We start from the raw sequence: 26,674 nt of genomic DNA, 5'->3' as shown, positions 1-26,674 counted from the left end.
CATTTCCCCCTCCCCCTGGTCCCTAGCAACCACCCTTCTACTTTCTGTCTCCGTGGATTTAACATAAACGTATACTGAGTCAAGATTAAGGAGCGGTGCTATGTATAATTGAAACTACAGAAAAAAACTTTGGGATATGATTGTTAGGAATCAAAAACCACCTCATTCTTTGCATGCTTTTCTTGAGTACAGTAGGCAGACTGCCAGGGACTCTTAATGGAAGAAAAGTTGAAAGTCACAGCAATTTGCAGTTTTAATTTTGATCGTTCCAAAGGAGTCCTACTCAAACTCTCAGACTCATTTGTATTTCCTTATTGGGTTATGAGAATTAACTAAATTATAATGTTCTATACAAATATGAGCAACTAATACTTATTTAGCTTGCTCTCTACAACCTATTTGCCTTTTGGTTTTTTCCCCCCGCCCCTTTTTCTTAATGTGTAGAAGAAACTTGGAATGTTAGCAGACAAGGATTTATTTGAGATTATATTGAAAAATGATTGTTAGGTTGAAATTCTTTGATCTTTATGAATCTGACTTTATAATTATTTTACTCAGCTAATCTTTGAGAATATTTAGAGCTATAATTTACCTGACACTCTGCTTTTAATCACATGTTGAGTAAGTATTAAAAACCTAGGTTTTGGCTCTCTACCTGACTCCCTCCAAAAACATGACACTGTTACAGAAGCAATTGATTTGTAGCCTTTTTTGCTTGGTTTAGTTCATGGATTGAGAGAGAAAACTATTAGGCTTTCTTTTCTGGAATAATGTGTAATAAAGTTGGACTTCTGAAAATTTATTCATTTTATTTATTTATTTTTTAAGTAATCTCTACACCCAACTTGGGGCTTGAACTCTCAACCCCAGGATCAAGAGTCACACACTACCCACTGAGCCAGCCAGGCACCCCTTTTTAAAAACATTTTTTTTGGGGGGCGGAACGCCTGGGTGGCTCAGTCGGTTAGGCGTCTGCCTTCAGCTCAGGTCATGATCCTGGCGTCCTAGGATCAAGTCTCGCATCAGGCTCCTTGCTCATCGGGGAGCCTGCTTCTTCTGCCTGCCTCTCGCCTTGCTTGTGCTCTCTCTCTCTGTCAAATAAATAAATAAAATCTTTAAAAAAAAGATTTTTTTTTCTTTTTAGTAATCTCTACACCCAAGATAAAGAGTTGCATGCTCTTCTGACTGTCCCAGCCAGGTGCCCCAGACTTCTGTAAATTTAGAATTGCTTAATTTGAAATTTCAGTTTAGGGCTTTGGAAATACTCTTTTATCCTTATCTTAAATTCAGAATGGTACTCCCTTCCCCTCCCCAATTAAATTGAGATCTTAAAGTTTATGGTGTTAAGTGCAAAACAGATTTCATGTTATTGAATTAAAGATTTGTAATGAGTTACAGGAGATCTAAGTGGGGAAGAAAATTTAAAATTTTTATATTAATCTACCTCTCCCCCTTTTTTTAAACGTGATTTTAAATATTCATATTTTCTTAGTTGTTTCCAAATGTCAGAGTTCTCCATCGGACTTGAAAACAGTTTATTTTTTATTTTTTTAAAGATTTTATTTATTTATTTGACAGAGACACAGCGAGAGGGAGAAGCAGGCTTCCCGCGGAGCAGGGAGCCCGATGCGGGCCTCGATCCCAGGATGCGGGGCTCGATCCCAGGACCCTGGGATCATGACCCGAGCCGAAGGCAGACGCTTAACGACTGAGCCACCCAGGCACCCCTTGAAAACACTTTAAAACAAGCCCTCAGCAACCTCCAAATTATTCTTGGTGACCCTGATATCCCTCTGGCCATAATCTTGGGCATATAAAAAGTCACCTTACTAATATCCCCTTTTCAAGGGAAAATTTACTTAGTTATAAGAACAACTTAAAAAGTGATGAGAAAGAATTACTTAAGAATATTTACAACTCAATGCTTTTCTTTAGTAGGGGGGCTTTTTTCAGAAAAGTATTAACTCTTTGTAAATATTTCTGTATTTTTATATATACCTCATTAATTTTTTATAGTAACATAGGAAAGCTAGTGCACTAAATTAATACATTTAATCATTGGGGTGCCTGGGTGACTCAGTTAAGCGTCAGACTCTTGGTTTCAGCTCAGGTCACGATCTCACAGTCCTGGGATTGAGCCCAAGTGTGGTTCCGTGCTCAGTGTGGAGTTTGCTTCACATTCTTTCTTCCTCTCCCTCCCACTCCGTCCCTCCCTACCTGTATGCACCCTGTGCGCGCTGACACTCTCTCTCTCAAATAAAATCTTAAAAAAAAAAAAATACATTTAATCAATTAACATCTTTAAGTGAGGTGATGTTTAGAGATCTATGCTTAAAAATATGGCTTAGTGGAAGATTTGTGAATGAAATAGGATTATTGTATTCTTAGCTTTATTATAGAACAGTATTTCATCTATCCAGGTCCCAGTTTAGAGTAAGTATACAAAAAGACTTTTAATTGTTACAAGATTAATCAACCAGATCATCTGCACTAAGGCACTGATTTAGGAGCTCTCTTGGTTTGTGCATAATTCTAATGAATTTGATTATCTGTTCTCTAATCCCACAGCAGATTAAAAGGTGCAAATTAGCTGTGGGAGTAGAGGCACTGTAGGTAAAAGGGACAGTTGAGGGGGTGACAAGAAAAACGTTAGCTTAGGGCCATTTAATGTAGGGACGGCACCTCATTAGACTCTGAGTGTGTCATTAATTATTGTTCTATATAACATTCCTTTTTTAAAGAACTATTTCTGATGATAAATTCATTGTGGGGAAATTCAATTATGTTCATAATTTTGGGAGTCATAAAAATATGTACAGAGTATATTAGAACATAGGCTTTGGAGTCAGAAATATCTAGGTTCCCATCTTTTATCACTTAAGCTTTATGATTCTTCATCTCTAAACACAGAAATGGTAATGCCTTCCTTTAAAGATTTGTTTTGGGGGGGTGCCTGGGTGACTCAGTCATTAACCATCTGCCTTCGGCTCAGGTCATGATCCCAGAGTCCTGGGATCGAGCCCTGCAGCGGGCTCCCTGCTCAGCGGGAAGCCTGCTTCTCTCTCTCCCACTCCCCCTGCTTGTGTTCCCTCTCTCGTTGTGTCTCTGTCAAATAAATAAATAAAATCTTTTTTTAAAAAAAAGACTTGTTTTGGGGGTGCCTGGGTGGCCAGTCAGTTAAGCAACTTACCTTGATTTTGGCTCAGGTCATGGTCTCAGGGTCGTGAGACCAAGTCCTCCCCCAACCTCAGGCTCCCAGCTGGGTGTGGAGCCTGCTTGAGATTTTCTCTCTCCCTCTCCCTCTGCTCCTTCACCCTGCTGGCATACACACCTGCCTGCGTGTGTGCATGCTCTCTCGCTCTCTCAAATAAATAAATAAAATCTTAAAGATTTGTTTTGAAGTTTAAATGAGATAACATACATTTTCAGTATAGTACCTGATACCTAGTACTCATTCAATAAATGTTATTTTCCTCCTCAAATTCTGTTTAACAAAAATCCTTTTATTTAGAAAGATATTCATCTAGACTATTTAAAATCATTTTGCTACTGAAGCTGCATATAAATTTTGTGTCGTTTAGGATTAAATGTATGTGTACTTTTTTTTTTAAGATTTTATTTTTAAGTAATGTCTGCACCCAGTGTGGGGCTTGAAGTCACAACCCTGAGATCAAGAGTCACATGCTGTACTGACTGAGCCAACCAGGCGCCCCTGTATGTGTACTTTTGAAGGAAGTGGTCAGGAATGATATACCGTTCTCATTTTCTTCCCACGCCAATCTTTCATCGATATGGATCTGTGCTATTCAGTACCAGCCACTAGCTACAAATGGCTAGCTACTTAAATTTAAAATTTTTAATAGACTTAATTTTTTTTAGAGCAGTTTTAGGTTTATATAAAAATGTCCTGAAGGGACAGAATTTCCATACACACCTTCCTCTCACAGTTACTTCCGTTAACATCTTGTATTAGTGTGGTGCATTTGTTATAATTGATGATCCAGTGTTGATAAATTGTTATTAACTAAGTTGCATAGTTTATATGAGGATTCACATTTTGTGCTGTATAGTTTTATGAGTGAGATTGTCTTCTTTCACTTAGCAATGTAATATTTAAGGTTCTTCTAGGTCTTTTTGTGGCTTGATAGCTCATTTCTTTTTTTTTAAGATTTTATTTATTTATTTGTCAGAGAGAGAGAGCACACACACTAGCAGGGGGGAGCGGCAGGCAGAGGGAGAAGCAGGTTCCCCGATGAGCAAGGACCCTGATGCAGGACTCGATCCTAGGACCCTGGGATCATGATCTGAGCTGAAGGCAGACACTTAACTGACTGAGCCACCCAGGTGTCCCTAGCTCATTTCTTTTTACTACTAAATAATATTCCATTTTGTTCATAAACTTAAGTTTTAACTAATTAAAATCAAATAAAATTTAAAATTTAGTTCCTCAGTTGCACCAGCCACATTTCAGTGGTTCAGTAACCACGTGTGGCTGGTGGCTACCATACTGGAAACCGAAGAGACAAAGAGACATGTTTAACATCTCAGGAAGGTTTATTGAAGAGTGCTGATGTAAACTATCCTCCCAAGGTCCAGTTCTCTGTTTATGTTCACTCTCACAGAAAACTTACTTCTTTACATGATCTCAGTTTGTCCTCAAGCCTACATTTTCAATGCTTTGTTGCTTGTGTTGCTGGCAGCCCTGAACTTTACATAATAAACTTTACTCCCTGAATGAAACAGCCTTACCAAATATTGTCCATTAATGGTTTTCTTGGTTTCTTATCAGAGTATCATCTTTTACTCCATTTTTCAGTGTTCCTAAAATCTGGAGTCACCTTTTCTTGTTTTTCTCTAAACCTTTCAAATATATTTGTCAAGGGTATACAGATCTCAGAGCTAATAAATGGCAGTATTGAGATTAGAATCTAGATCTCCTTATCCTAGTTCTCTCTTGGGCTCCGCACTAATTGGAGTTGCCTTTACAATCATGTTTGAAGTTACAATCACTTTTGAAGAGGTGATTGGGGACCATTTGATTATATACTATCTAATTTTAAATAGTATATTTATAGATTAAAACTATAGATTTTAATAAATAGTTATTCGTATTCTTTAATTAGAATCTTAAATGAAGAAAATTATCCCATTTAGCTGATTTCTCTCTATAATTCAGTTATGATGGAAAATATTTTTTTTTGAAGATTTTATTTATTTATTTGAGAGAGAGAGCAGGAAAGGGGGGAGGGGCAGAGGGAGAAGCAGACTCCCTGCTGAGCAGGGAGCCTGATGCGGACTCGATCCTAGGACTCCAGGATCATGACCTGAGCTGAAGGCAGTTGCCTAACCAGCTGAGCCACCTAGGCGCCCGGAAAAATATTTTTGAGTATGAGTCATTTTAGATAACAAAAATTAATTTCCAGGACTGATGTAAATTGGCTGGTAAGGGTGAATAGAATTTAACCGAACATTATTGGCATCTAGAATTCTCTGTTGGCACTGCTTGGCTTCACACTTGGATTCTATTCAAACTACATTTTAATCTGTAAAATCCAAATTGGTTACCACATGAACTTGTATCTTCCTTAACTCACCATGTTGAAGTTTACGGAGCTTGAAAAATGGAGAACCTTATGTCAGTCTCTTTTGCCTTTTTTTTTTTTTTTTCTTTTTTTAAATAGATAAGCTATACCTCTACTTTTGCTGAAAGTAGCCATATTGTGTTTGGTCTTGATTTGACCGTCCCTGCATACTGATCATGCTTGCTCAAAAGTCCATTTTTGTGGGGACATTCTGTTAAAGAGTAGTCATTTTCCATATTTAAGTGCTGTACTTAAAAAAAACCAAAAAACAAAAAACCTTGGATTTTAACCTTCCTTTTCAAATGCTTTCCCTATAATTACTCTTTTAAAACCCATATTTTATGTGTCAAATTTTACATTAATTACCCCATTGAAAGAAGTTTTTGAACTGTTTTTATTAAACATTCTTTGCTTGAATTTAGCTTTTCTTTAAATTTATCAGAGACTTAAAAAATAAATGTAAGGTTCTCCATATATTTAGAAAAATTGAGTTATAGGTTCTGTGGATTGACTCATTATCTGAGTCAATTTTTTCAGAAACGTGATTTTAGTATTATAGGTCTGTAGGTATGCAATTGATGAAAATCTGTTCATAGGAGCCCAGAAGACCAATTTATTTTCTTTCTACTGCTATAAAAAAAGATGGTTTTGTGAAATAAAAAAATCCTTAGAATAGATAGATCTCTTAATGCATTTAAGAGCAACTTAGAATATCACAAAGGCCAGAATAGATAATATTCTTATGAAAGCATCATTGAATATTGAAGTAGTAGTACCTAGTTTTCTAAAGATTGACATGCATTAGTTAATTCATTGTACTCAGTGTCAAGATAAAACTCAACAGCTTAGGTGCATAATGACAAAATGGTGAGGGGGGTGGAGGCAAAGGAAGTAGGGAGTAAAATCCTGTCAGTCGATTCTCCATATTTGGGAAAGATTTTGGGTTCAGTTCTTGATTTTTTTAAATTCTTTTTTGTTTTTAAAAGACTTTTTAGAGCAGTTTTAGATTCACAGCAAAATTGAGAAGAAGGTACTGAGATTGCCCATATATTCCCTGCTCCCACACATGCAGTCTCCTCCATTATCAGCATCCACCACCAGAGTGGTACATTTATTACAAAAAAAAAAAAAAAGATGAATCTACATTGACATTTAAAGTCCATAGTTTACGTAGTGTTCATTCTTGGTGTGGTACATTCTATGGGTTTGGACAAATGTATAATGACAAGTATTCACAATTATAGTATCATACAGAGTATTTTCATTACCCAAAAAATCCTGTGTTCTGCCTATTCATCTTTCCTCACTCCCAACTCCTAGCAACAAGTGATCTTTTTATTGTCTCCCTAGTTTTGCTTTTTCCATAGTGTCTTGTAGTTGGAATCATACAGTAGGTAGCCTTTTCAGATAGCTTCTTTCTTTTAGCAATGCATTTAATTTTCGTCCATGATTTTTCATAGCTTAACGCTGAATAATATTCCATTGTCTGGATATACCACAGTTTATGTATACCGAAGGGCATCTTGGTTGGTTGCTTCCAAGTTTTGGCAGTTAGGAATAAAGCTGCTCTAAACATCCGTTTACAGGTTTTTGTGTAGTCATAAGTGTTCAGCTCCTCTGGGTAAATAGCAAGGAGAGTGACTGCTTGATTGTATTGTAAGAGTATGTTTAGTTTGTAAGAAACCATCAAACTATGAATCATGGAACACTATATCTAAAACTAATGATGTGTAATGTATGGGGATTAACATAACAATAAAAAAATTTAAAAAGAAAAAGAAACCATCAAACTGTTTTCCAAAATGGCTGTCTCATTTTGCATTCCTACCAACAATGAATGAGAGGTCCTGTTGTTCCACATCTTTGTCACCATTTGGTGTTGTCTGTGTTCCAGATTTTGGCCATTCTAATGAGTGTGTAGTGGTATCATGTTGTTTAATTTGCATTTTCCTGGTGACTTACGATGTGGAGTATCTTTTCATGTGTTTATTTGGAATATAATTAAAAAAATTTTTAAGTAGGCTCCATGCCCAATGTGGAGCCCACCATAGGCTTGAATTCACTACCCCAAGGTCAAGACCTGACCTGAGATCAAGAATCGGACACTTAAACAATTCAGCCACCTAGGTGCTCTGGAATAAAATATTCTATAATTGGAATCATACAATATGTAGTATTTTCAGATTAGCTTCTTTTTTGTTTTAAGATTTTATTTATTTACTTGTCAGAGAGAGGGGGAGAACACGCATGTGCACAAGCAGAGGGAACGGCAGGCAGAGGGAGAAGCAGGCTCCCCACAGAGCAAGGAGCCCAGTGTGGGACTCGATCCCAGAATCCTGGGATCATGACCTGAGCCGAAGGCAGAGGCTCAACCGACTGAGCCACCCAGGTGTTCCTCAGATTAGCTTCTTTATTCTTATCTTTTTAATCTGCCACTTCAGTTTTAGTTTTCCTAGCTTATAGATATTTTTAAAGATGTGGTTAATTTTGGAGGCATACTTTCTTCTAAATATTAAGTACCAGTATTAAAAAATTTAGCTTTGTGTGGTGATACATCCTGCTGTCCTAAGTCCCATTGCCATTCAGCTTTATCTTTTATGTGAATTGTCCCAACACTATCTTTAGGAATATGAAACTTGTTACAGTCAGGCAGAGTAGTGATTTTTTTCAGTCATTCAACAATTATTGAGCAAATATTATACACCATACAGCATACAACAATATGGACTTTCTCATATAGAAAGAGCATAGAATATATTGGAGACATTAGGGGAGTACCTAATACAGGCTGGGCTAAAAAAGACTTCTTGAGAGAGCTTTCTGAACTAAGTGGGACTTAAAGGATGAGTAGAAGTTTAACATTCTAGATTGAGGGGAGTGCTGGAACCAAACGACCTAGAGTGAAAAAGAATATATTGAGTGCAAGGAAACCTTAATACTTCTGTTGGTAGAGAATAAAATATGAGGCAGGTGGTAATGAAAAGTAAGATTGGAGAGGTGCGTGGGGGCCACATCCCAAAGATCTTTATGGCATGTTCAAGTACTTGGGATTGATCCTCTTCAGGCACCATTGAAGAAATTGTTGTTGGCGTTACTTGATTTTTAAATCGAGGTGTAATATACATGCAGTAAAGAGTAAAAAAGTCTTGGGGTGCCTGTATGGTTCAGTCGGTTAAGCATCTGCCTCCGGCTCAGGTCATGATCTCAGGGTCCTGGGATTGAGCCCCGCATCGGGCTCTCTGCTCAGCAGGGAGTCTGCTTCTCCCTCTCCCTCTCCCTCTGGGCTCTCTTTCTCTCTCTCAAATAAAATCTTAAAAAAAAAAAAAAAGTAAAAACATCTTAAGGAGTCTATCTTGATGACTTTTTACATATATATACCCCTGATATACCAGAACACTACCTAGATTAAGATATCTAGCATTTCTAGTACCTAAGAATTCTTTCTTCTCTTTCCCAGACAGTACCCTCCCCGCTGCCTCCCACCTTTCCCAACAGGTATTCTGACTTCTAGCACCGTAGACTCTTTGTTTCTTTTTAAATGAAGTCATACATAATGTATTCTTTTCCCTTCCTCTATAAATTAAATCCTTCAATAGGTGCTATTTTGTATCTGGCTTTGTTCATTTTGATATCTGTGAAATTCAGCCATATTTTATGTAACAAATCAATCTTTTATTATTGCTATATTGTATTCCATTGTGTGAATTTATCACAGTTTATCTGTTCTACTGTAGCTGGATATTTGGGTTGTTTCCAGTTTGTTTTGAGCTTTTTATGAATAAAGCCGCTGTGAACTTTCTTGTATTTGTCTTTTGATGGACATAATTAGTCATCTCTCTCATATAAATACCCAGGAGTGGAATTTTTGGGGTCATTGGTAGACTTTTGTTTGGCCTAAGTAGATACTGCCAGTTTTCCAAAGTGAAATGTGCCAACTTACGCTGCCATCAGCATTGTATGAGAATTTCACATGCTTATATCCTCTGTGGTATTGTTGTTTTAAAATTTTTAGCCTGGGGCACCTGGGTGTCACAGTCGTTTGGGGGTCTTACTCTTCGTTTCGGCCCAGGTTGTGATCTCAGGGTTATGAGATCGAGTCCCATGTCAGCTCCATGCTCAGCATGGAGTTGGTTTCAGATTCTCTCTCCCTCTGCCCCTCCATTTCATGCTCACTCTCTCTAAAAAATAAATAAATCTTTAAAAAAGATTTAGCCCTTCTGGTGTATATGGAATGGTATCTCATTGTCGTTTTAGTTTAAATTCCCTGCATGTGTAATGCTGTTCTTTTTTTTTTTTTTAAGATTTTATTTATTTATTTGAGAGAGAGTATGCGCATGAGCACGCACAAGCGTGGGGAGGGGCAGAGGGAGAGGGAGAAGCAGGCTCTCCACTAAGCAGGGAGCCTGATTGGGGGCGGGGGACTCTATCCCAGGACCCCAGGATCATGCCATGAGCCAAAGGCTGACGCTTAACCGACTGAGCCACCCAGGCACCCCATGTAATGTTATTCTATAACTTCAGTTGGCATATGGTATGCCTGTTGGCCATTTGGATATCCTCTTTTGTGAAATGTTTGTTCAAGTCTATTGTCTGTTTTTTTTTTATAGCTTTTTTTTTTTTTTTGAGAGAGTGAGAGAGAGAGAGCACAAGAGGGAGTAGGGTCAGAGGGAGAAGCAGACTCCCGCTGAGCAGGGAGCCCGATGCGGGACTCGATCACAGAGCTCCGGGATCATGACCTGAGCCAAAGGCAGTCACTTAACCAACTGAGCCACCCAGGCACCCATGTCTGTTTTTAATTGAGTTGTCATGGAAGAAAAACATAGGTGTGAGGATGATAGAGGAAGGCAAGAGCAAAGCTGGAGGCATCGATCAGCTAAAAGGTTACTCTGTGATCCAGGTGAGTAGACTATATGTTCTATGAGAGCAGGGTCATTGTTTCTTTCAGGGCTGTAACTTCAGATCCTAGGACGCTGTCTGGCACATGGTAGGTTTTCAGTATTTTTTGAGTGAATGAATATGGGTCCTCAGGGAAGTAGAGATGGAAAGGAATATATAGATGCAATAGATAATAAAAATTTTTTATTTTTTTTATTTTTTTTTTAAGATTTTATTTATTTTTGAGAGAGAGACACAGCGAGAGAGGGAACACAAGCAGGGAGAGTGCGAGAGGGAGAAGCAGGCTTCCTGCGGAGCAGGGAGCCCGATGCGGGGCTCGATCCCAGGACCCCGGGATCATGACTTGAGCCGAAGGCAGACGCTTGACGACTGAGCCACCCAGGTGCCCCTAAAATTTTTTAATAGGAGTAGAAAACAGTGGAATCTAGGATGATTACCAGATTAGTACATTGAGTGTCAAATTGGACAGTAGTGTCACCAAAGCAGCAAAGACTACAGAGGAATTGCCAGTTTAAAAATAGGGATACGTTTAGTTACCATGTGACCTTGAGCATATTACCTAACATCCATTCTTCAGTTTCCTCAACTCTAAAATTAAGCTTTATAATGATAACTAATAGGTTCATTGTGATACCTAATAGACTAAGTGAGATAATGCATGTAGAACACTTAGAATAGTGCCTGGCACATAGAATGAACTCAGAGTTGGAGATAGAAACAAACAAAAATCCCTATCCTTGTGGTGCTTACATTTTAGTAGTGGTGGGTATGCACCATAACAAAACAAGGAAGAGAGCATATTGGATGGTGAGAAGTATTATGAGAAAAATTAATTAGGAACAAGATGGGAAGCAACAATTTGTGTATGGTGGTAGTAGTGGGACTGGGGTTGAGAGATCAGTTTTAAATAAGGTGATCAAGTAAGGCCCTTCATAAGGGAATCCGTAGATTAATGGTTAAAGGAAAATGAGGAAAAGGTTCAGGATTGGGGGAATAGTGGACAAACTGATCATAATTCTTCAAGATAAGAAAGCAGAGCTCCCTATTTTTACCAAAAAGTGTAATGTTGGTAGTAATCTGTTTATTGTGCAACCCACAGCAGTTAGACTTTCCGAAACCTTTTATCCCTTGCTGTCTGCAACACACATAAATATATTACACAAACCTCAGCATGAATTTAATCCCCAAAAGGTCATCATTATGTATTTTGAAGGAAGTGTTTTGTGTTTAATTCTGATATAGTAGCAAAAAATCAGTAGATTCTCTAAAAGTAGCTACTACTTGAGAATCAGCAAAGTATTTTCTTTTATAATTTACCTGTTCTGAATCACTTTATATATATAAATAAAATACATTGTAGCATCTATCAGTATTAAGAGTTAATAATGCTTCTCTGGCACATCAGCATGAAGGACTGTTCGCATGGATGACAAATGTATTAAGTTGGAATGTAGTAAAAAGTTTTAGATGGATTTAAATTGAGCCTAAGTGGTACATGTTTTGTCTAGAGGATTTGTTTTCCATGCTGTACTTCGAAAATGTTACCGTTGGTATACTTAAATACTTTTCCCCGTAGTTACTGTTAATTTATGCTGTAGGATTAAGAAGCTAAACTTAGGCATGTTGTGTTTATGAAGGTATTTCAATATATTAGTAATTTTTAGGGCCTTAAAAAAAGAGGATAGATAGACTCACTCTTTTAAAGGGTTGTAATTCAATTGAGATAACGAGTGTCAATATTACATTCAGTATTACTGTATTCTCAGAAGGCTATGATGAAATTTTAAATGTTGTTATGTTGGTTGTTATGTCTTAATTATATAAACAATTATCAGATATCTATCATGGAGTAACAAACCACCCCAAAGTTTAGTGGCTCAAAACAATAACTATTTTATTTGGTTGCAGGATTTAGCTGTGTGGTTCTGTTGCTAGTCTCCATTGGGGCCAGTCATGCAGCTTCAGTCATCTGGCAGCTCAGATTGGGGCTGATTGTTCTAGGGGTCTGAGCTTGGACAGTTTTTCTCTGTTCTTTTGGTCTCACCCTTGGGGATGGTTCAAGCTTCCTCACATAGTGGCACCATGTTCCAAGAGTGAGAGTAGAAGCCGCAAGGTCACTTGAGGCCTAAGCTCTGAAACTCCTCCAACATCACTTCTGCTGCATCCTGCTACTCAAAGTAAGTCAAGGCTATCCAGATTCAAGAGGTGGGAAAATAGACCCCCTCTCTTAATAGAAGGAGCAGCAAAGTCAAATTACAAAGGGAGGAATTATACCCATCTTTGCAGACTAGCACAACAAATGATTTTAAAAACCTAAGGAGACAGTCAACAATAGTAAAGTTAGACACACCAGGGTTGGAATCTAAACTCTACTAGCCCTTACTGGCTGTGAACCTTGAGAATATGGTTTAACCCTGATTTTCTCAAGGGTCTAATAATATTTTGCAAAGTTATTATGATAATTAAAAATAATGTACTTTTTAAAGTTTTTAGAATATTTTAACCCATAGTAAATGCTGCTATTATTTTAAAACTTAGCATTCCGTTTAAGTCTTCATTTGCTTATATTGAACCTATGGAAATCTCCTTCAAAGATAGGAATGCCAGCATAGCTTGCTAATAAGTGGTATTCCAGAAGCCCTTTGAAAGATAAAGTTGAGGGTGTTTCTGGTTTGCCAGCTTTGATATATTAAGGCTCGTTTGGTCATGTTATAAGTTGTTTACCTAAAATAATGAAACAAAAACCTGGATTTTATATTTGAGTTTATAAACCTTGAGGTTATCTTATCTCCTTCTTCCAAAATGGAAATGTGTGTGTGTGTTCATTGGGAAAAGGAACTACCAAGATTTTTTAAGATTGCATTTATACCTCTTAAACTAATTAGTATTAAACAGTTCAGGGTATAAGAATACTTGAATTTTCAAGCTTTTTGAAAATTTATTTTTATTTTTTAAAATTTAAGCTTTTAATGTCTGGCTTATAAGTTTCTACTTTGTAGTGTTTAGGAGAGTAATTGTCTAAAATTGGCATCACTTGCTACCAGTGTAAATTCAGAGTTTACATTTTGGCCACAGAGAATTTGTCATTATGTTGCTGATGTTAGATATCTTTTTTCCCCCCAGTGTCTTAAGGTGGAAAGTAAGATTATTGATTTGGGATTTTTCTTATTTTAAATTTTCTAATTTTTATTTTTCTCTAGTTTATTTTTTATTTATTTATTTTTTTCCTTATTCATTTTTTTAAATTTAATTCCAATATAACTAACAGAGTGTTGTATTAGTTTCAGGCGTACAATATAGTGATTCAACAATTCTATACATTACTTAGTGCTCATCATGATAAGTGTAGACCCTTTCACATATTTCACCCATCCCTCACCCAATCCCTCTTCTTTATATTTTATTTATTTATTTTTTAAAAGATTTTATTTATTTGAGAGAGAGAGAGCATGAGCGGGGGTGGGGGCAGAGGGAGAGGGAGAAGCAGACTCCCCACTGAGTGGGGAGCCAGACTAGGGACTCAATCCCAGGACCCTGGGATCATGACCTTAGCTGAAGGCAGACACTTAACAGACTGAACCACCCAGGCACCCCCCCCCTTCTTTTTTAATATAGGCATTTAAAGAAGTAAACTTCTCTCTAAACCTTGCTTTAGTTGTGTCTTATAAGTTTTTGTATGATATGTCTTCATTTTCATTCATCTCAAAATATTTTCTAATTTCCCTTTTGATCTCTTCTTTGACTTACTGATTATTTAGGAGTATGTTATTTAGGGGCACCTGGGTGGTTCAGTTGGTTAAGCGTCTGCCTTCAGCTCAGGTCATGATACGGAGTCCTGGGATCAAGCCCTACGTCTGTCTCCCTGCTCAGTGGGGAGTCTCCTTCTCCAGCTCCCTCTACCCCTCCCCCTGCTCATGCTCTCTCTCACTCTCTCGCTCTCTCATAAATAAATACAATCTTAAAAAAAAAAAGGAGTATGTTAATTTCCCTGTTTGTGAGTTCCCCAGATTTCTTTCTGTTAGTGGTTTGTAATTTCATTCCTTTGTGTTCAGAGAATATAGCTTTTGTGATTTCAGTCCTCTTAAATGTATTGTCACTTGTTTTATGGTCTAGCATGTGGTGGGTCTTAGAGAATGTTCCATATGTACTTGAAAAGAATTCTGCTGTTAGATATTCTCTGGATGTCTTTAAGGTCTAGTTGGTTCATAGTGTTGTTATTCAAGTCTTACAAATCCTTGGTGATCTGTGCATGCTACTCTGGATGGTAAGGGCCTAGGTTTCTTCCCTAGCAGCTAGCTTTCCATGAGCTCAGTGACTTAATATTGGGGAAAATAAATACTCCAGCTTGATAGGTTTGCTAATGTATATTGGCTGGCTTTTTCTGTATTAAAACCATAGAGAAAATGGCAAGAGAGAGAAAAAGACAAAACCCAAGATGTTCTCTGATTTTAAGGAACTTAGAGTCTAGTTATACCCTAGCTTTGCTCTACTGAGGATGCTGTTAACAGTGATACCATAGTTAAAAAATCTAGTAATCTAGGGGCGCCTGGGTGGCTCAGTCATTAAGCATCTGCCTTCGGCTTGGGTCATGATCCCGGGGTCCTGGGATTGAGCCCCACATCGGGCTCCCTGCTCAGGGGAAGCCTGCTTCTCCCTCTCCCTCTCCCCCTGCTTGTGTTCCCTCTCTCGCTCTGTCTGTCTCTGTCAAATGAATAGATAAAATCTTTTAAAAAAATCTAGTAATCCAGGTAAGAGATGTTGGTAATCTAAATTTAGGTATTGGGAATGGATGGGAAGGTTTCAAACATTAAAAAAATAAAATGATAGGACATGGTGGCTGATTAGTTGAGGGGGAAGGGTTTGAGGAAAAAGGGAAGAGTCAGTGATGATTCCCCATGCTTTTGTCAGTGGGTAAGTGACTTGATCATTGACATAGGGAACAAAAGGTTTTTGGTAAGGTTGAGATGATTTGAGACACTAGTTGGACATGGATGACTGGTAGCCACCTGGTTATATGGCCCTGGCTGGCATTCAGAAGAGACGTTTGAACTGAGACATAGATTTGGAAATCTTCAGCATGTAGTTAGTATTTGAAAGCTGAAAAATAGATGAAATCTCTCAGGGAAATTTTGTAGAGGAGAGAATTGAGGAGGGAATTCTGAAAAACCACATATATTCCAGAGATGGGCAGAGAAGGAGAAGTCCTCAACAGAGACACACAAGGAGTGGCTTGCCATTAGTGGAGTACCTGGACAGTATGCCATTATAGAAACCAAAAGGGGGCAGCATTTGCAGGAATAACTGGTCAACTTATTAAATGCTATATAAAAAGAAGATAATGAATGGGACATAACTGTTGAATTTCAAAAGAAGGTTGTTGATGTTTTTGTTAAGAGTTGTTTCAACATAGCAATTGGGATAGAGTGGTAGCTTTAAAACAGAAAGGTGAGGGAGTAAGAATAGAGCCTAAGAAGAAAAGAAGGGCAGGGATTAAATTACCTTTTTTTTTTTTTTTTTAAAGTAAACTCGCCCCAATGTGGGGCTTGAACTCATGACCCTGAGATCAAGAGTCGCAGGCTCCACCGACTGAGCCAGTCAACTGCCCCAGCTTTTTTTTTTTTAAATTAAAGGTTGGAGACAGGCTGGAGATAGAAATGTGGGTTATTTTAAGCTCTTCCGAACAAGGATTCGAGCATGCGGGTGGGAAAGAACTAGTAAAGAGGGATAAGTTGAAGAAACGGATTATTAGTGCTGCCCCTCAAAATGTCTCAATTTCATTGTAATTAAATATGAGTTTATGCGGTACAAGTTAGATTTTCTTTTCTTTGTGAGCATTTACCCCTACATCCAAGATTACCAAGTACTTGCCGATCAGATTTGTCATTGTATCTCAAAATAACTTGTGCAGACCGGAGGAACAAACTTCCTGTTCTCAAAAGGAGCCATTATTGTAGTAGGAGGAGAGATTTCTAAACGTGATCTGAAAAACTATTTAAAGTATGGTTAAAATATTTGGCCTAGGCACCAAAAATTATTCGTGGATCTTTTTGTGTTGGGACTGAGTTATCTTTGTGGTTTAGAAAAGAGGCCAAATTAAGGAGACATCAATTTTCACAAAGAAAACAACCAGTATCAGAAATTTGCATTTAATTTGAAAGCAATTAACAAGAGAACAGATTAGTTAAAATGCCTAGTGTATTCCAAAATATTCCTGATTTTGATTAGTTCTTGTTGTGTTGTCGATGTTTGAAATACCACTAAATGGTGATGACATACTTGAGAATATAGTATATGTAGTATTCCGCAGAATATTAATGCAAAAGCTGAAAAAAATAAAATAACCTTTGGCTGTTTTGCTATAATGGGTATGTTTTCCCTGCTTAACTACCTCACAGGTACTTTCAAGATGATGCTTTTTTGCCACCTCTTAATAACTGGTGATGTCCTCTTCAGTGTAGCACACTTACACACAATGCGTAGCACATTTACACACAATGCGTAACTTTGTGTAGAATAGAAACCTGGAGCTTTAAACTGTGTACACAAACTTAGAAGTTATTGTTCACTTTATAGAGTACTGTTTGAACTTCAGGTCACACAGCTTCCCCATGAATGGTTTTATCTTTCCTTACTGTTTCTTCTTCAAAATTTGGCATTAAGTTGCAGATAGAAATGTTTCTTTTTGTTGTTCTGAACACTGGGAAAGTAAGCCAGCTAAATGAACCCTTTGCAGCTTTCTCAACCCTTGTTTGTCCAGTTCTATCTTTCAGGCTTTCCCCTCTCTAAATCAGAAGCCATTCTCTTTATACCTGTCCCAAGTGTTTGTCCATTTGTACTAACTTTTAGTATATTACATTAGTTAGATCTAGAATGTTGTGTATAATATAGGGTTACAAATTAATATATTTTGGGAAGAGAGATTTTTTTACAATCAAAATAGTGTCTTTCTTCCCAGGGTATTATTGCTGGAAAAACCTTGAGCCTCCTCAAAAATCTCAGACTAGTATTTCATCTGTAAATTAACTGATAACTCTGCTGAGAATTAGAACACTGAGAAGTGTTATAATAAACCCTCATTGATTTTTCTTCTTTTTGTTTTGATTTCCTGCTTTTAGCTTCGTTTTTCAAGTTGGTTAAAAATGTTCTCTGAAGTTGCCCTGCATATTGCTATGGAAATGTTCCAGAGAAATGGCAAATTAAAGTTAACACCAAGAATAAAGAGTTAAACTTATAGGGCAGAGTGAGAGGAGACCCAAGATTTTCTTCTTACAGACAATAAAGTTTTATTTAATATATCTTTCTCAAGGCAACTTACATTTCAGATTCACTTAAGAGCTGAGTTGTGGTCTTAGCTCACAATTAGCTTTAGGCAAGTTATTTAATGCTGTTGAAGGTTAAGCGTTATCTATAAAATGGGCATAAAAATGCCTCAGAGGAGTGACTGGCCCAGACTAGATACTTGATGAATTTTATTTCTGTGTTTCTCCCTCTAAATCAGAAGCAGATAAAATGAACCTGTGTAGAGGAGATGGTAATACACCTTTAACAATTTTTTTAATGTCATTTTTTAATATATTTAAATAACATCTTCAAAGCAATATAATTTAGCTATTAATAGGGCTACTGCTGCGTTCATAGAACAGATCTGAGGATGTCTTTGTATTTTTAAATTATTACACTTAAAAATTTGAAAACTAAGACTTTATTTAAAAGCCTTTAATGATGATTTTAATAGCTTTATTGAAGTATAATTTACACACTATAAAATTCACTTATAATAAGTGTATAATTCAATGAGTTTTGCAGAATTGTGCAGTCATCACCACAATCCAATTCTAGAACATTTCCATCACCCTTAAAAGTTCCCCTGGCTTAATGACTATTAACGCTCATCTGTAAGATGGCACAAAAATTACAGTATTTAGAAGTACCAGCTTAGGAATTAGGCTGGCCAAGTTTGAATCATAGTCCTGCCACTTACGAATTTTGTGTTTTTGGGTCCTTCTTTGTACTTTGGTTTCTTTATCATTAAAGTGAAGATAGTAACTGCATCACAGCTTTGCTGTGAACATGCGTGTAATTAGCTCCTATATACAGAGCACTGGTACTTAACAAGTACTGCTGACTGGCGGGAGCTCACTTTGTCGTTTACATTTATGGTACACATTTAAAAAGAAAAGCATCTGAAAACAACTAGCATAATGCCTGATCCATGCTTTATTTTCAGAAAACCAAGGTCTTTTATGTATCATGTCATAATTTTTTATCTGTAGTAGCTATGAGTGCTATTTCTGGTGTAAAAACGTGTATTATTGGGGAAGTTATATGATATTTTAAAATTTGGGCCTTCTTCAAGGTGAACTGATTGCTACTTAACTGTCATGTGTGTTCTGTATTATCACTTAGTATCAGTAAAATCAATAATTGCCATTTATGTAGGGGAGTAGGCCTTGTTTTAACTGATAGGAAAGTTAACCATTGCTCTCATCATTGAGCAGCAGCCCCTCGTTTGGGTTTTGTTAGAAATAAAGAGGACCATCATTCATGCTTTTCTGATTAGAAAGGTTCCAGTAGAATTACTCCTATTGAGCTAGATTTGGGCAGACCCCTAATCTATAATGATTTATCTGGAGGCCTTGAGCACATGTGCTTTGATTAGTAGAATTATTTAGGATTTTTATTTTTTTCTTGACAGAACCTTGCTCTGAAGAAGCTTAAAGCATTTGGATGTTGATATTTGGTGTTTTAGTAATTTTATTTCATATGTTTACTCTTGCCTGAAAGAATATTTATTATAGTCACTAAGCCATATGTCCCGTGTCCTATGTGGTTTAGATACGTTTTGTGGTTGAAGATGATGTAAACGTCTGCCTTTGAGAAAGCTTGGAGAATGTTTAAAAAGATGACTTTGGAGAAAGATGTTTATTTGTTTATTTTTTTTTAAGATTTTATTTATTTATTTGACACAGAGAGAGAGCCAAGCCGGGGGGTGGGAGGGAGCGGCAGGCAAAGGGAGAGGGAGAAGCGGGGAGCCCGATGCCAGCTCTATCCCAGGACCCCGGGATCATGACCTGAGCCGAAGGCAGACACTTAATGGACTGAGCCACCCAGGGGCCCCTGGAGAAAGATGTTTAAAGAATGAGGAAGTGGAAATTGTTCTTAGATCTAATAACTACCGATGACATTTTGATGCTCTAAAAAAAAAATCTTTGCTTTTGATTTTGTAGTTCCTGAAATAGAATCATCAAAGAGTGAGTTATTATTCATAATCATGAAATTTCCCAAGCAAAGTCAAGCTTTTAAAATACTGTTTTCCCCTCCATCTCTTCATACCTATCTTTCTGATCCAAAGAATGCTTTTATTTTTAGTGAAGAACCTGGTGCTGATTCTGTATGTTTACTCTATCAAGTTTGTTATAGTTGTCTCTAAGAACTATTTTACTAGGAAATGTAAGAGATTAGCAACTATATACCTCATTTTACTAGGTTAAGTGATACGAAATGATATATAAAATTAATAAACTGTGCTAGTTCTTTGAACTAGGTAAATTATAGAGAAGTTATAAAAAACTTTTAGTGAATTTTGAAAAGAATTCATAAGTTTTGATGATTTGGATATCCAAATGTGTACAGTGGTCAATTTAATAAGGAAAAATGTTTTAGTCTTATGGTAATTTATCTTAGAAATAGCCTGAATTGTGCAAATATACTTTGGTTTCTCTTGTTTTCATTCTTTCAGATTTATTTGCAGTTATATAATTCATGATTATATACATTTTATAAGTTGCCCCATTGTGTAACTGCTGTTAAGTTTGTTAGATATCTTTCCAGACCTTTTTCTTACATCCATTTACATCCCTTAATACCAAGACTAATACATAGGATTTTTTTCCCCAAACACAAATGATACCATATATAGATCTGCAAGTTTTGTTTTTGCTTAATATGTCTTGTATCCCTTTCTATTTCTCATGCATAAATTTCTTTTTAATTATTGCATCTGTTTCCATAGTACAGGTGTACCCCCTGTTTAGCTGTTCCCCTATTTGGACACAGTGTTTTCAATTTTTCTCAGTTACAAAGATTTTTAGCCTTTCTTTTCTTTTCTTTTTTTTAAGTTTTATTTATTTAAGTAATCTCTACACTCAACGTTGGGCTCAAACTTACAACCATGAGATCAAGAGTCACATGCTCTTCCAACTGAGCCAGCCAGGCACCCCCAAAATGTTTTTTTTAAAAAACATATATTCTAGGAAAATGTGACTGGTATGATAATGTGCGTGCATGTGAACGATTCTGGGATTTTTCCACACCTTTGGGGTTCCATATGGTTTCCCTTTGAGAATTATTTATTTTTTTATTTATTTAAGATTTTATTTATTTATTTGAGAGAGAGAATGAGAGAGAGCATGAGAGGGGGGAGGCTCAGAGGGAGAAGCAGACTCCCTGCTGAGCAGGGAGCCTGATGCGGGACTCGATCCCGGGACTCCAGGATCATGACCTGAGCCGAAGGCAGTTGCTTAACCAACTGAGCCACCCAGGTGCCCCTATTTATTTATTTTTTATTATGTTATGTTAATCACCATACATTACATCATTAGTTTTTGATGTAGTGTTCCATAATTCATTGTTTACATATAACACCCAGTGCTCCGTGCAGAACGTGCCCTCTTTAATACCCATCACCAGGCTAACCCATTGCCACACCCCCCTCCCCTCTAGAACCCTCAGTTTGTTTCTCAGAGTCCATAGTTTCTCATGGTTTGTCTCCCCCTCCGATTTCCCCCCCTTCATTCTTCCCCTCCTGCTATCTTCTTCTTCTTCTTTTTTTTTAAACATATAATGTACTATTTGTTTCAGAGGTTCAGGTCTGTGATTCAACAGTCTTACACAATTCACAGCGCTCACCATAGCACATACCCTCCCTAATGTCTGTCACCCAGCCACCCCATCCCTCCCACCCCCCACCACTCTAGCAACCCTCAGTTTGTTTCTTGAGATTAAGAATTCCTCATATCAGTGAGGTCATATGATACGTCTTTCTCTGATTGACGTATTTCACTCTGCATAATACCCTCCAGTTCCATCCACGTCGTTGCAAATGGCAAGATTTCATTCCTTTTGATGGCTGCATAATATTCCATTGTATATATATTGCACATCTTCTTTATCCATTCATCTGTCGATGGACATCTTGGCTCTTTCCACAGTTTGGCTATTGTGGACATTGCTAGCCTTTCTTTTAAAAGAATTCTGTTATGAATACCTTGGTAAAGTAGATTATCTTTCTGTAATATGAATAGTCCCTGTAACTTATTTCTTCTCTGTATTAGAATTTTTACATATCAGGTTTTCTTAAAGTAGGCATGATGCTGGTGTAACAGCATTTAGGTGCTTCAGTGCCCAGTAGTGAAAGAGAGAAATCACATAGTGTTGTTAGGTTCTCCTTCAAATTTGGGCCTTGAAGGAGATCTCAGTGAATGATGATTCGTGAGAATAGTATGCAGATTGGGGAGTATTAAACACGATGAAGTGAGATCCTTCCTGCCTCTTTTAGTGCCCTAAAAGAGGGTGTGTTACTCTTCGCATTATGACTAAGTACAATAATAGGAGATAAAAGATCCTGTGTTATTTGGCCCTTGCTGATTCTTTCATCTAACCTCATCCCTATTTCTCTTGCTCTGTTCTTTGCTTTTTGTTTTTGTTTTTCATTTCCCTCTTGTTTTTTTTTCTAGCTCACCATTTGTACTATATTCTCTCTAGTCTCAGCGCCTGTGGTTATGCTTTTCCTTACCTAGAATCTTTGCACACATATTATGCATTGTTCTTCCCATAACTTTTATTTACTCTTCATCTTTAAAGTATTACCATAAATATCACTTCCTCAGGAAAGCAGTGCCCCATACAACCTCACCCCAATTTTTTTAGATTATCTCTGTTATAGGTACTTACATTTCCCTGTCTTTTACCTTTACCTAATATCATTTACCATGCCTTGGAGTCATGTATTTAGTTTGTGTCATTATACTTTATATAGGTAATGAAGGAAAACAATGTAAGGTCTATGCAGACTTGGAATGACTTGCTTGTTCACTATTTTTTGTCCCCCAGTGCTGGGCACATAGTAAAGACCAATAAAACATTTTTTTGCAAGTAACGGACTGTTTAATTTTTACTGGGAATGGGGAAAGGTTTCTAGGTATAATTTTTTTTTTTTTTTTTTTAGATTTTATTTGAGAGAGAGAGCGTGCACACACGAGCGGGGGTGAGGGGCAGAGGGAGAGGGAGAAGCAGACTCCCCGATGAGCAGAGAGCCCCATGCAGGACTCAGTCCTAAGACCCTGAGGTCATGACCTGAGCCAAAGGCAGATGCTTAACTGACTGAGCTACCCAGGCACCCCTCTAGGTATAATTTCTAAGAAAAACTGGTTTAATGAAGAAAGAGATAGAAGAGTTGTAAATAACATCATTTAAAATGCTTTTTCTAGGGGGCGCCTGGGTGGCTCAGTCGTTAAGCATCTGCCTTCAGCTCAGGTCGTGATCCCAGGGTCCTGGGATCGAACCCCGCATCGGGCTCCCTGCTCTGTGGGAGGCCTGCTTCTCCCTCTCCCACTCCCTCTGCTTGTGTTCCCTCTCTCTCTGTGTCTCTCTCTGTCAAATAAATAAATAAAATCTTTAAAATAAATAAATAAATAAAATGCTTTTTCTTTCCAATAAATAATATATATTTGACCTAGTTGAATAAAGAAACTGAAAAGAGAATAATAACAGTGGTTTATCTGTGGAGGTGGGGTGGAAATGAGGACTAGAGAGATGGGAGATAGGGGTGAGAGGGAGACACTTCAGTGTAACCATGTAGAAAAAAATGTTTGCACACGAACATCACTTTTAAAAAATTTATAAGAGTCTGTTGAGATTGTGGTGCAAATACAAAGGATATATATATATAAATGTCATATAAATTTTATTTATTTATTTAAGATTTTATTTATTTATTTATTTGACAGAGAGAGAGAGACAGCAAGAGAGGGAGTGGGAGAGGGAGAAGCAGGCTTCCCACCGAGCAGGGAGCCCAATGCGGGGCTCGATCCCAGGACCCTGGGATCATGACCTGAGCTGAAGGCAGACGCTTAAAGACTGAGCCACCCAGGCGCCCATTCTAATTTTTTTATATTCTTATGTTTTCACCAGTTACTTTATTTCAATATGTCTGAGTCAGTGATACTTATCTTCCCCCTCTCTTCCTCCCCAAATAAAACCTTTGAGAATCTGATAAAAGTCAGGGCCTTATTCCCAGAAGAATGAGCATATGTATATAAACAATTTTACATATTATTTCGAAGATTAATGGATGCTTTGATCCAAGCCAAATATTGTTAACTGTGGTTTTAGTATGCAAGGATATTTTAAAAATCAGGTGTTTGGTGATAGGTTTATATGCAAGGCATTCTGGTGGGGATGCAGGGGACACTAGAACTAGGAGTCAGGAAACTTGGTTTCTAATCCTAGCTCTGCCATTATCAAGCTGCATGACTTTGTAACTATTTTACTTGTCTTGCCTTTTGGTCTTCTCCATGTCAAATTGTTGCAGTGGAAAGTGCACATAGGCTTCAGTGTCAAGTACTGACCTGAGGTGGCTGTGTCTTCTTGACTTTGCCAGTTACTATCTGTATGACCTTGGATAGAGTTCTCTGAATGTTATTTTATTTCTCTGCAAAAAGAAGGAAAGTGATTCCAGTTCTTTGGGTTTTATTTATCTATTTTTAAAGATTTTATTTATTTGTCAGGGAGAGAGAGCACAAGCATAGGGAGTGGCAGATAGAGGGAGAAGCAGGCTCCTCACTGAGCAAGGAGCCCTATGTAGGACTTGATCCCAGGACCCCGGGATCATGACCTGAGCCACCCAGCGTCCCGTTCTTTGGGTTTGAAAAATTAAATGAAAAGAGGTGTTTGAAAAAGCTTAGTAATATTTGCTTTTGATAGGGCAGAAATAAATGTTAGGCATCTCATCTTGAAAAATTAGGCTAGAAGCAAGATGATCTCTAAGGTATCTTTTACCAGTAAAATTTTATGATTGTATTTTAAACAATTCTTGTTACAACAGAATAATTTGGAAAATTTGTTATGGCAGCACAGATCTGAGATCATGTAGGAGAGCCATGAGTTTTCAAGTCTGTAAAACTGATGGTGACCGTATTTTCTACTTGTTTTCCATATTGCAGTGTCTGACATGTAATAAATCTCAAATATTTACTTGTAATTTTTTTTTTAAGATTTTATTTATTTATTTGATAGAGAGAGACACAGTGAGAGAGGGGACACAAGCAGGGGGAGTGGGAGAAGCAGGCTTCCCACAGAGCGGGGAGCCCGATGCAGGGCTCGATCCCAGTACCCTGGGATCATGACCTGAGCCGAAGGCAGACACTTAACGACTGAGCCACCCAGGCGCCCCTACTTGTATTTTTTTAAGACTCATTAAGGAATAATATAGATTAGAATTTCTTAATTTAGAGTTTTTAAGTACCTTAGAGTTTTCTGAATAGATTTCCACAGGTCTGTGAACTCTCTGAAATTATATACAAAATTTTTAGTGTGCCTAAATTGTAGTGAGGAGCTATAGCTTTCATAGTGAACAAGACACATTAGGTCTCAGGTCTTGTAGAATCTATATTCTTATAGAAGATAGATATTAAGTATGCAGATAAAAATATAAGAAAGAAAATGCTACTTATAGATGATGGAAATGTTTTATGGAGAATTTAAATATAGTGATGGACTAGAGAGTGATTTAGAGTTTTAAGTGGTCAGGGAGGGCTTGACATTTTTGGTGGCATCTAAGTGATAAAGAGTGGCTTCCAATTCAAAGATGAGAGAGAATAGCTCATACTAACATAATAAGGTGGGAACAAGCTTCACTTGAGTAGCTGGACAGTCCTGGGGTGGTGGGGATGAGTGTTAGAAAATGAAGTTAAAGTAGAATTATAGGTCATATTATTTAGGGTTTCATAAACCAGAATAAGTAATCCAGATTTTACTCTAAATCTAACAGAAAGCTGTTTCAGGATTTTAGCTGAAGAATGATGAGAAAAGGAAACTCAAAATAGAGATCTGATGATTCCAACGTTTAGGAGTTTAAGAGATCAAAAACACAGCAAGTTGGAAAGGATGAGGGAAGTGTGTTTCATTGACACTTTCAAGAAGCAGGAAGTTAGTAGTCATCTGTTTCATATCTTATTGAGAAGACAAATGAGATTAGAACAATGACCTGACCATTAGATTTGGCAATAAGTTTAGCAGAATTGCTGTGAGGTCAGTGGCTATTAGGGCAGCTTTGTGACATTGGTTTTTGGATGAAGTCACAAGTAGTTCTTCCTTCTTTATATTTAGCCTTTAATTTGTGAATGGTGCTATGGTTAAGAGTTTGGGTTTTGTGCCAGAATATCTGAGTTTAATATCTTAGCTCTATTTCTTTTTATCTTACCCAGCCTCTCTAAACCTCCATTTCTCAAATCTGTAAAATGGGATAACAGTAATTATCTACCTTTTATAAGTGCTCTGTGTAAGGCATTTAGCATTGTATGTGGCACATAGCTGTGTAAATAGTAAAAATTATAACAATGTACAATAAAATATTTATGTTTTGTGCCCTTTGGGGTTTGTATAGTTTAGTGTTTGAGAGAATAAAGTGCTGTGTTTTATCTTTACTTATGATTAACAAATTTTAAGTTGTCTACAAGGCCGTACTAATAAAAAGGAAGGAACCATTAAACTCTACTTTGCAGAGATTAACACAAGATCACATTCTTCGCAGCATTAATATAAATTGCCGTGCTAATCTATAGAAAAGTTCATGTGGGTGATATTTCATTGATTTAATCAGGTTCAGCAAGCAGTTTATGACTAATAACCTACTTCTTTTTTCTGAGTATTATGTCTTCTAAAAATTTACCTCTTTTTTTCTCTATTTTGGAGCATTCTCTAACCCCACATACAAATGTACCATTTGAGTCTGCAGTTGAATAGAGTAGTTAGATACTGTATTCTCTTTTTTTAACCATTCCAGATGAGAGTTTCAATTTATTAAGTAGTAATAATTTAATATAAATACTTGGAGCTACTCATAATCTATTTGATTAAATCTATTTTATTAGAAGTATTTATCTTTAAAACATTATAGAAATCAAGATGTGAGCAAT

At 37.1% G+C, this 26,674-nt stretch overlaps 1 protein-coding gene across 2 annotated transcripts in view; it reads left to right on the top strand.

Annotated features, from left to right (window-relative positions):
* The window catches only part of RC3H1 (ring finger and CCCH-type domains 1), an 83,566-nt gene that overhangs the window by 4,805 nt on the left and 52,087 nt on the right, over nucleotides 1-26,674 (top strand). The window lies entirely within an intron of this gene.

The sequence above is a fragment of the Phoca vitulina genome, unplaced genomic scaffold (genome assembly GCF_004348235.1).
Source record: "Phoca vitulina isolate PV1807 unplaced genomic scaffold, GSC_HSeal_1.0 scaffold73, whole genome shotgun sequence".
In the NCBI taxonomy this organism is placed as follows: domain Eukaryota; kingdom Metazoa; phylum Chordata; class Mammalia; order Carnivora; family Phocidae; genus Phoca; species Phoca vitulina.
This window is presented reverse-complemented; position numbering and strand designations above follow the sequence as displayed.